The sequence below is a fragment of the Dioscorea cayenensis genome, chromosome 13 (genome assembly GCF_009730915.1).
Source record: "Dioscorea cayenensis subsp. rotundata cultivar TDr96_F1 chromosome 13, TDr96_F1_v2_PseudoChromosome.rev07_lg8_w22 25.fasta, whole genome shotgun sequence".
NCBI classification, from domain to species: Eukaryota; Viridiplantae; Streptophyta; class Magnoliopsida; order Dioscoreales; family Dioscoreaceae; genus Dioscorea; species Dioscorea cayenensis.
In genome coordinates, this window is record NC_052483.1 from 636,521 (window position 1) to 647,680 (window position 11,160).

The following is an 11,160-nucleotide window of genomic DNA, read 5'->3' on the forward strand; positions in this document are numbered from 1 at the left end:
TAGCTAGAAAGTGATATAGCGCACTCAAGTCTCATGCACGAACGCATGTACATAAAAAAAGATCCACTTGCTGTAAATCCAATTAGTATACTTAGCTCTTACTAATTAATTAACAATCTCTAACCGTGCGTACAAAGTTAATTAATACATGTTATGTTATTCGTGCATTTGAGCAGAGCAACAAGAGTTTGCTGGCTAACCATATATATATATATGCGTGGCCCAGTCTGCATCAAGACTTGGGGGGTGGGTTTGATTGATAATATTAATGGTCCCACAAGAACACAATTAGGAGGCTCCGCCAAAGAGGAAAAATAGGACCACGAGAGCATCATCCAACGCACCCCCACACCACCAATCAACATCACCAGCACCACCCACTTCACGTGCCAAAGTTGGGTTCGCACGCTCTATTTGGACACACCCCAACACTACCTTTTTCACTACACCTCACACACCTCTCCACCTTGTAATTAATTTACTGTTCCGGTTAGTGCTGGATCAGGTTTTATTAGCAAAGTAATAGCTATATATATATATATATATATATAATGTTCGTTTGAGTTAGTGCCGAATCTTTCATCATGCCTCTTATTGCCTGGATTGGATTCTTGATTCCTTTTCAACTTAATCTCATGCAAGTGTACGTCTATCTTATATATATCTTTTCAAGTTAGTCTAAATCATGCATGCATCTTTGTCCTAAATCTTAAAAGAAGTTTCTCTTGCTTATCATAACAGTCCAGCAAGCACAAATAGATGCCAAAAAGGAAGGTCTAGGTGGGTTAAGCAGTATTTATTAAGTTGCAGCACATCAAACTCAAGATAAAAAAAAGTAGACTTTATGTAACATCACATACTTGAATATTCCTGAGAATTGCGTTCTTAGTTATTAGGTTTATATAGCTTTGGAATTTTGAGGATGTTGAACGGCGACTAATTACCTGCCAGTTTTACAATGTTACAATCATTTGCATGTAAGTAAATCTCATGCAGTCTAGCTCTGTGTGTGTGTGTGTGTGAGACGCACGCTCTGACAATTTAAAATTTCAGAAACAATTCCAAAGAAAATGATGTGGAGGCTGCTTTGATTGTGTGATCTAGTCAGCCATCAAACGAATGATTGGTTCTATCTAATCAAGAGAACAGGTCACAAACAATATCTTAAAAATACTAACCATGGCCCAATATATGGCAATACAATATACACCAGACGCTTATTGATTATTTAAATAATTGTTGACTAGGTATGTTGTCCAAATATTATCCCAACTTGTGTATTACTTTATATATACATCCTCTGTTGTTCTATCTATGTTTTATGATGTTAAACTTTTCAACAATGGAATAATGGAGCAGACTGCAGAGTGTCGTCACCTATATAATATATAATATATATATATATATATCTTAGTAATTAATTAATTAATTCAGAAAATAAAAGGCAACAAATGCAGGTGGCAGGGCACGTGAGGAAGACCTTCTACACGATGACTTTTCAAAGATCCATGCCACGACACGTGTTGTCTTGATGGAGACCAACGGCTAATAGCCTCCGAGAAATACAATTTTTTTTTTTCACTTTTTCATAATAATATATATAATCAGAATCGTAAACGGCGTAACGTGAAAGAACGCCGTTTATTTGGAGGAGATGCCGTTGGAGGTGCTGAGGAAAACGACAAACACTCAAATAGTGGGGCCCAACACAGTCGGGTGGAGCGATGCCATTTGCCGTCTTATTACGGAAGCCATGGGTCCCACTCAAACAGGGGACCACTTTTTGTGTATATAAAACAAAGCCACGCTATCCTTGCAAATAAAAATAAAATAAATTTCTTATTACTCAATTAATTAGATGGGGAGGAGAACAAATAAAAAAATTAAGAAAAAGATGCAGGTTGAGAATATATATATATATATATATATATATATAAAGTATATATAGGTAGGGTACGAGATTTATATAGCTGTTTTCTGGGGCTGGTGTGTTTGTGTGTGGGTTGGTAACGACTGGTTGGCAAGGTTGATGCATGCATGTATGAACCCATGTATATGTTTATTAGATCAGGAGGAAGGAGAAAGAAAGAAAGAAGAGTTTTGAAGTTTATTTGGTGTAGTTTGGGAAAGAGACATGGAAACCAGACAAGAACCTTCTTCCTTTGATATATATCTTATTAGTGAAGAAGTTTTATTGCATGATTCATGAGCTAGCTGGTTCTTAATTTGAACCATGCATGCATATATAATTGAAGCTGATTTTACTTTACAATTAAGATTGCAATATGTATGAGCATGCATATTAATCTTATTAGTTGATTTTTTTTTTCTCTATTTTGTACTGTCATTTTTTTCTTCAACAAATCAGTCGTTTATCTGTATTTATTTTTTAAAAAAATATATATATAGAAGGACATGGTTGCATGCATTAATTTTTTCTTATTTTACAATGAGAGAGAGATGAATAAATAAATGAACTTTTAGTTGAAAGCAAAGAAGGTGGCCAGGTTTATATTTCTTAAAGATTGGAGCAATGGAAATATGGTGACAGTTTACATGCTTCGACCATGACATGTCATCCTTCCAAATATTCCTAAGTTTGTTAATTACTTCAAAATATAACTTGTCAATGTTATGAGCTGGAGATCAAAAAATAAACAAGATAAATAGTGCAGAGAGATGCCTGCGGTAGTAGTTGTATATATATATTTTTATATCAAAATTATTATTATTATTATTATTTAGGAATTCAAGAATAATTTCATTGTTAAAATGAAATTTGAGAGTTTTTTTAAATAAATAATTAAATAGACATTTAATTCCAAACAAACCGAATGAAAATGAAAGATAGAGGTCCATATTCATTGCAGTATGGTGTTTTCTGGTCTTCATGATGATCCCACTGGTGGAGTAACTCCCGGTGATTATGCTCCTGATTAGGTTATTAGCTAGTTTTCTTTTGGGTTATTGTCCTTGGTCGGTTTTCTAGACTATTGTGTTGTTGGGGTCTCTTTTATATTCATGTCTAGTGGGTTTTATTTTTTTGTATCCATGTTTAATGTTGTTTTTTTATGTATATAATTTATCTATTTTTATTTTTATTTTTTTAAATAGAAGTTAAGAATCAAAGTCTGCTAGAATGAAAGTGAGAGAGAGACACTGAGAAAACAAAATCTTGTGTAAATCATTCATCCTGAGTGGCCCTAGAGTGGCTCGTCAAGCAGCCTTGATTTTGTTTAAAATGAAGACAAAGACAAGAGTAGTGATTTCGCTGAAAATAAAGTCATGATGAGATGAACAAAAATTTGAATTGAGTGGACAGTGACCGGTCAGAAAAGGTTCACTTTGAAACCCAACCCACGCGCTGTTAATTCCGGAGATTAATGAGCACATAATTCAAATGCATCTGACTTTTGAGAATGTCTGCCATTGGTTAGCTACTGGTTATCTGTCAAAATATAATTAACTGGGAAATTGAAATGCAAATTCGTACGTTAATTTATCCCAAAATTGTAATGCACGCTAACAACTCTTGTTGGACATAGCACTGCAGCAGCCACCCACAGGGATTATATATATATATATATATAATAACGAGTAAAAAAGTGTTTGAAGTTTGGGACAGAGTCACATCAGTAACTGGTCAGTCAGAAATCGTAATGTCCGTGCGATTAGGATGAATGGCCGTGTTTCCCTTTCAACCCGGTCGGACCTAAATTTTCAACGTACCTGAACACACATGCTATTCACTGGTTATACAAGTTTGATTCACAATGAAAAATTAATAAAAATAAGAACCAATAATTATATGATATATATATTTTAAAAAATAAATAAATCACTAATTCATTGCAAAACAAAAACCAAGAATAAAAAATCAAAAAGACAAACAATAAGTTAATAAAAAAGAAGAGGATTCTGAAAAAAACAAAAGTGATAAAAAAAATAAACAGAACTAAACTGAAGAATGGACGAAGGATTGATATATTATATGATATCTTTGTTTAATTAGATAATACGTAAATAAATAAATATTGGAATTAAATATTGGAATAAATTGAAGAATATCTGACTACCCCGCATGATGTTTTACTTAAGACTGACCACTGCATCATATCTTGGTTCTCTGCAGCTCCGGATGGGTTGAGATCGACTCGTCGATCCTATTTCAAGTCGTTCAGTAGCGATCTAGAGTTCACTGGGACCTCGATCGAGGGTCGATCCCATTTCCGCCATTCGGCGCAGCCCTAGAGTTCACCGGACCCTCGCCCGAGTGGTCGAGGCTACTTTTACGACGGAGAAGGTTATGGAGGAGACTGCGGGGTAGTGTTGTTTATTTTTGTCGGTCAGGAGGAGACCCGTTGTTCCTTCCATTTTGTTGAGTTTTGGGTGTGTAATTCTACGTCTAGTGGACTGCTATATTGACTCCTTGTTTTTTTATATATGACTGTGATATATCCACCTTTTTTTAAAAAAAAAAAAATAATAATAATGTTAAACATATATGTTATAAATATAAAGATAGTGATAGAAAGCCAAAGTATTTACCAAACACCCAAAACCCTGAAGAATTAGCTTCTTCTTCTTTCTTCTTTTATTTATCTCTTTTCTTTCTCTTCTCTTTTCTAAATCACAAAATATACAAAATGAGGGGGTATTTATAGGGTTACAAGAGTTGAATGAACGGCTAGGATCGATTCGATCCGACGATCCAAAATACCCTGGTTGGTGGAATAGTAACAGTACCTCATTAAAAACCCAGTGGGATAAAAACCTAGCTAAGGAAAAAGAGTACACTATCCTTGGTACATTTGAGGGTTACTGCCTCATTAAAAACCTTGCCTCGGAAAAACCCATTGGGACAAAAACCTTGGCGAAGGGAAAAAGAGTACAGTCTCCCCCTCAAATAAATAACTTTTAATTTATATCAGAAGTACTTACATCCTTAAGTCTTCTCATCCCGATTTTGTATATAAGTCTTTGGTGAATGCACTTAGGAAGTGATTTTGTGAATAGATCAGCTTGATTCTCACTGGATTGAATCTTTTGAACTTCTATAACGCCTTCTTTCTAGAGATCATGAGTGTAGAAAAATTTTGGTGATATATGTTTCGTTCTGTCACCTTTAATATAACCTCCTTGTATTTGAGAAATACAAAGCACTCGTTGTCTTCATAAATTCATCGTAGCATTTGTTGTTCCTGATGGTAATTTTGCAGGATGACTGTATGTGCCCAATCATAGATCGTAACCATTGGCATTCACGACTTGCTTCATGGAGAGCTAGAATTTCAGCATGATTTGATGAAGTAGTCAGAAGAGTTTTGTTTTGTGGAACGCCATGAGATAGCTGCCATTATCAGAGAAAACATGTATCCGATCCCGAGATCGCCTTTGTGAGGATCGGACGGATACCCGACGATCAAAGAAACACTGTGAGGTTGGATGAAGATTCTTGTCGATAGAATAAACCTAGATCCGTAGTTCCTCGTAAAATAACGTAGTACATCTTTTTACTCCTTTCCGATGTCTTTTCGTGTCGATCGTAGAAGCCGTATCTTGCTAGAAGATTTCATGCAAAAGCTATATCCGAGTCCAGTATTATTTGCGAAAGGTACATTAATGCACCGATTGCACTTAAATATGGAGTTTCGGACCAAGAATGATCTCTCCTTCTTCCGGTGGGCGAAATGGATCTTCTCGAACATCAAGAGTTCGGACGACCATTGGGCGTGCTCGGTGGATAAGCCTTCTCCATATTAAATCTCTTCAAGACCTTTTCTACGTATAGGGTTGATTGATGCATCAAATATTCCCCGAGGATAAGTGCTCGATTTGTATACTCCAGAGCAATTTGGTCTTTCCCAAATCTTTTCGTTTCAAATTCTTTTTCAAATATGATCTTTGCGATTCATGATTTTCAAAAAGGAGTGCCTACAAGATTTAAATCATCCACATATCTTTGCTATCACAACAAAAACCAGTTAGTATAACTTTTAATAAACACACATGGACATATACTATCATTTTGGTATCCTTCTTTTATAAGATATTCACTGAGACGGTTATACCACATCCGTCCCGCATTGTTTTAACCCATAAAGAGATCTCGTAATTTAATAGAGTATAAATGATGATTATTTGTAATGTTTGTTTTTTTCTATATCCTTCGAGGATTTTCATATATATGTCATTTTCAAGTAATCCATCATGATTCTTTCGTGACAACATCCATCAATCTGCATATCTAATTTATTACTACTTGCCATAGCAATTAAAAAAATCTAAAAAGTAATTCCATCCATTACGGAGAGTATGTCTCTTCATAATCAATACCAGGCATTTGAGAAAAAAACCTTGAGCAACCAGGTCTTGCTTTGTATCTCATAATTTGCTTATTTTCATTTCTTTTTCTCACAAACACCCATTTATAACCCGACTGGTTTTATCCCTTCGGTGTTGGCACTATCGCCCAAACACCTCACGTTTTGATAGGGAATTTAGCTCACCTGGATAGCTTCTTTCCATTTTTGGCCAATCATTTCTTTGTCGACATTCTTCGATGGATCGTGGCTCCGGATCATTATCGGTATTTATTTCTATATCTGTAGCCACATTGTAGATGAATATATCATTTATTTCGGTCTCATGCCGATTCAATCTTTGACCATCATCTACATAGCAAATTGAATTTTCAACATTTTTCGGAAATATCATCCCCATTGATTCTTCATTAACTTGTTCGAGGGTTTTATAATTTCCTCTCCCTTTTCACATGGGAGATCCTTATCTTTATTTTTCTCGCTTCCTTTTTCTAGGAGTAGAATCTTTTGGCACCAATTGATCTTCCACGTTTTTGTCGTGGTTTATTTTTCTACTTGATTTTCTTTTCAATGGATTCTTAGGAATCTCAATTCTTGCAGGGAGCGTTAGCGGTGGTATATATGATTTGGTTACCGTTTTAGTATCGATTAACGCATCGGGTATTTCATTTTGCAATATTTTGCGATTTAATGATCCTTTGAACTTCAAGTTCACATTCGATGAATACGAGGATCATATGTATGTAATCGTGATGCATTCCAATCAATTTCTTTTTGGCTCATTTTTGAGTAATCATTTCTCCCTAATGCGAGGGAAGACAGTTACATCAAAACGATAATGCAAATCTTGCGATGAAATACATCCCCACGTTAATGGTTCTAAATATCGTATAATTGAAGGGGAATCATAACCAACATATATACCAAGTCGCGTTGTGGACCCATTTTTGTACGATTTGGTGGTGGTATTGGCACATATCTCTGCTAACGAAAATATTCTTATATATGAAATATCAGAGCTCTTTTGCCCATAACAAGTTGGTGTGGTGAATATGAATTACATGCGGTGGGTCGGATCAGTATTAAAAAGTTGCAGCGATGCAAAAATAACATGATCCCCACGCACTTGTAGGCGGTTTACGTCATAATAACATTGGACTGGGCGATAATCTGAGTCTTTTAATTAATGACTCCATGACCCATTTTAGGGTATGCACATGAGCTCTTGGATGCTCGGCATGTATTCAGCGCCATCTGATAATCATAAAAAATGATTTTGATGAAAAATTCACAAAGGCATTATCAAGGCGAATTGTCTTTTATGGGATAATCGAAATTGTGCTTTCTAAGCGATAATTTGTGCCAATAACCTTGCAAATGCTTACATTCCTTGTAGGCAGCGGTGAAACATGGGACCATCCCAGTCGATCGTCGATTAAAAACCAGTAAAAATACCATAAATGGTCCACATAGCGGATGTATTGGTCCACAAATGTCTCCTTGTATTCTTTCTAAAAAAATTTAGGAGATTCACGATCGCCTTTGTTATAGAAGGTCCGGTTATTAAGCTTTCCATTGAGCATCTCTGAACATGCGTATTCATTATGTGTTAGGATTTTATAATCCTTCGATTGGGTGTCCATGAGAACTAGTAATAATCCGGTAGCAACATAATAGCACTCGGGATGTCCAAGTCTTCATGCCATATTTTTAAATATCTACCGGGTCGTTAACCTTAGGGTTAATACCAGTATGTGATTCCATCACTTTAATACGTGTAAAAATATAATCCACGAGGATATCTGAGAAAAGCTTTCAAGTACTGGCGCTTTTTGGCATGAAATGACTTGTGTAATATAAAGATATTCTTTTCCTTCACTTATCAACGGTCTCTAAATGATATCCATTGAGGGCGTATATCTTTAAAAGCTTAAAGGTTCCTCCCTAGACTTAGGGGAATAGAGAGCATTTTTCATCTGCAAGGATGTTCCATTTGGCAACATCGATCATGCTTTCTCCAGAACCTTCAACCCGAGTGCGATGACCACTGCTATTGTGGGTATATATGCCTTTCTCATTGATAAGGATATAAAATATATTTTTCTTGTCAAAATAGTATCGTTGTCCCATGATCGATAATCGATTCATCATCGACCATATTCTAACAAAACAAAGAAAAAAACATAATTTAATAAAAACATAAAGACATATTACAAACTGAGTACATAAGAATCGACATATCTAAATATGTATTTTTTCGATTTACATTTTAAATTATTTATGGAATTATCCTCGATTGGATCAACTATGGGGTTGTCGGCAAAATTTGTCTCAATATCTTTACCTTTCTTATTTTTAAAGTGATTCTTGGTAAGTTGGACAAAATGTTTAGGGGTCCCTGCAAATTCGGACCAATGACCTTCCGAGGCCATAGCGATAGCATGTATCTTTCTTTGTCTCTAACCCCATCTTGTGGCTTTTGTTGCTACGTTGATGTACATCAATTACATTATCGCGTGGTCGATATTATTTCGGCCCCCACGACGCGTAGTCCTCGACCACCATAATTTCCTCGTCCACGCATGGTTTTTAAAAACTAGCACAGCGACCAGCCATCTTCTTTTGCCCAAAAATTAATTTTACGGCGATGAGTCGCGATCCAGATGGTCGAGATTGATGATTACCCGTCAACAATTCATTGTTTTTGCTCCGCCGCAAGGAGACAGAAATTAATTCGGAGAATTTTGTAAAAATTCTTTTCTACTATTGTTGTTGTAATATAACATTTTCGATGCGTGAAATGTTGTAAATGTTTTTCTCGAGCATCATTCCTTCACATCATTTGTTTCTCCAGCAGAGGCAATCTTGAAAAGCAATTTTAAGCAATTTCCGAATTATATTCTTGCAGCTTTTAAAATCTTGAAACACGAGGCTTGACCAATCATTGCGTGCTTTAGGGCAAGTAGACCGTTCTCGAGATGTTCGAAATCTCTCTTTCGGGGATAACAGCGATTCACTGTGGATCCTCGATGGTCAAGTATTCATTCTTGAGGCCATCATCGATATGATGTCTTATAAATATTAAAGCCTTAGCCTTTATTATCACTGAGGCTCATTGTTATTAGCCTCGATAGTTTTACTCGGGGTTTCTTGCTTTCGAGATAAAGCTTGATATCGAGGCTCCGATGATATATAATTGCTCCCAGAGATTTGAAGGGACCTCGAATTCTCTTTTTGCAATATTTGCCATTTTTCTTCAAAATAATAATATAGCATGTAATTAGAATAGAGTATAGAATAAAAATATAAAGCATCTATCTTTGTTCATATATATCTGATCCTGCATTCATGTATAACACTATTCATATATACGGCACTATTCATGTATACGGTACTGTTCATACGCTGCAATTATTGCAGCATTGGGGAATTAAAAATTTGTTTGAAAGTGATTATAAGTTAAAAGGGAAGAAGAAGTAAAAATAGTGGAGAGAAAGAAAATAGGGGCCGACGGAGAAAAGTCGGCCGAGGTTGCAGCCATGGACGGAGAAAAAGGGGCGGCGAAAAGGTGTTTACCGATTTTAGTCAGCGATCGCTTGGGATCGGATAGTCGCCCTGTGAAGAGATGATGCTTGCTAATTTGGATTTGATGGAAACCTCATTGTAATAATAATATTATTGTTTTTCTTGTTTATTTTAAAAGTACTGGCAATATTAGCCTTAGTGGCTTTAGTACTGTATGTTTTTTATGTATGCTTCTAAGAAAATCTTATGTATTGTTGACTGAAAAAAATGTATGGTTTGCTAGTATTATATTACCCTGATCGATCCTTCCCCTGCATTCGATGTTGAAATGGATTCCACATATATAACATATATATTAGATGAGTCGAAAATTAAAATCGTATGAGCAAATTCGTCGCGATAACGTGTTAAAAATATATGTTATAAATATAAAAGATAGTGATAGAAGAGCCAGTATTTACCAAACACCCAAAAACCCTGAAGAATTAAACTTTAACTTCTTTCTTCTTTTTATTTCTCTCTTTTCTTTCTATCTCTTTTTCTATATGTCACAAAATATACAAAATGAGAGTATTATATGGGGTTCAAGAGTTGAATGAACGGCCAGGGATCGATTCGATCCGACGGCCGTCCAAAAATACTCTCGGTTGGTGGAATAAGAATAACAGTACGGCCGGTCACATAAAGACTATTACGAAGGTCGCCATGGGCAGTTGGGCGGCCGGCTACAGTTAGATATCCAGTTAGTTGCTATAGTGGCCTGCCGGCTGCTACAGTGAAATTGCTACAGTAGGCATCCATTAAAAATATTTGTTTATAACAAATAAGAATTTTTTTAGGTTTTGTGAACTAATTCCAGTCTTCCGGTCCGCAATGACTTTGATCTTTGTTCATTTGCTTTTCAACCCTTGTTTTCCATAAAGAAAGAGAGTCGCGTAATTTCAAACACATTTCCTCACAACATAGTTGTTTCAACTTCATCACATTCATTCCTTATAATTAAGATCTTTCCTTGGAACCATGGAATCATATTTCCTAGCAACATGGTTAATTAAAATAATTAATTATATTATTATTAATTGAAACTTGATTAATAATTAAGTTGCGTTTAGTTACTGGAATAAATGAGATGAAATATAATTAAAATTACTTACATGCTATTTTCATATTTGTTTAATGCTAAATAAATAATAACATTGCATAAACAATGAGATTTTTATTTGATAATAATTAATTTATTCATTTATAAAATATTATAAATATAATTATTCATTTTAATTATTATAATTAAATATTATAACTAATAACCAAT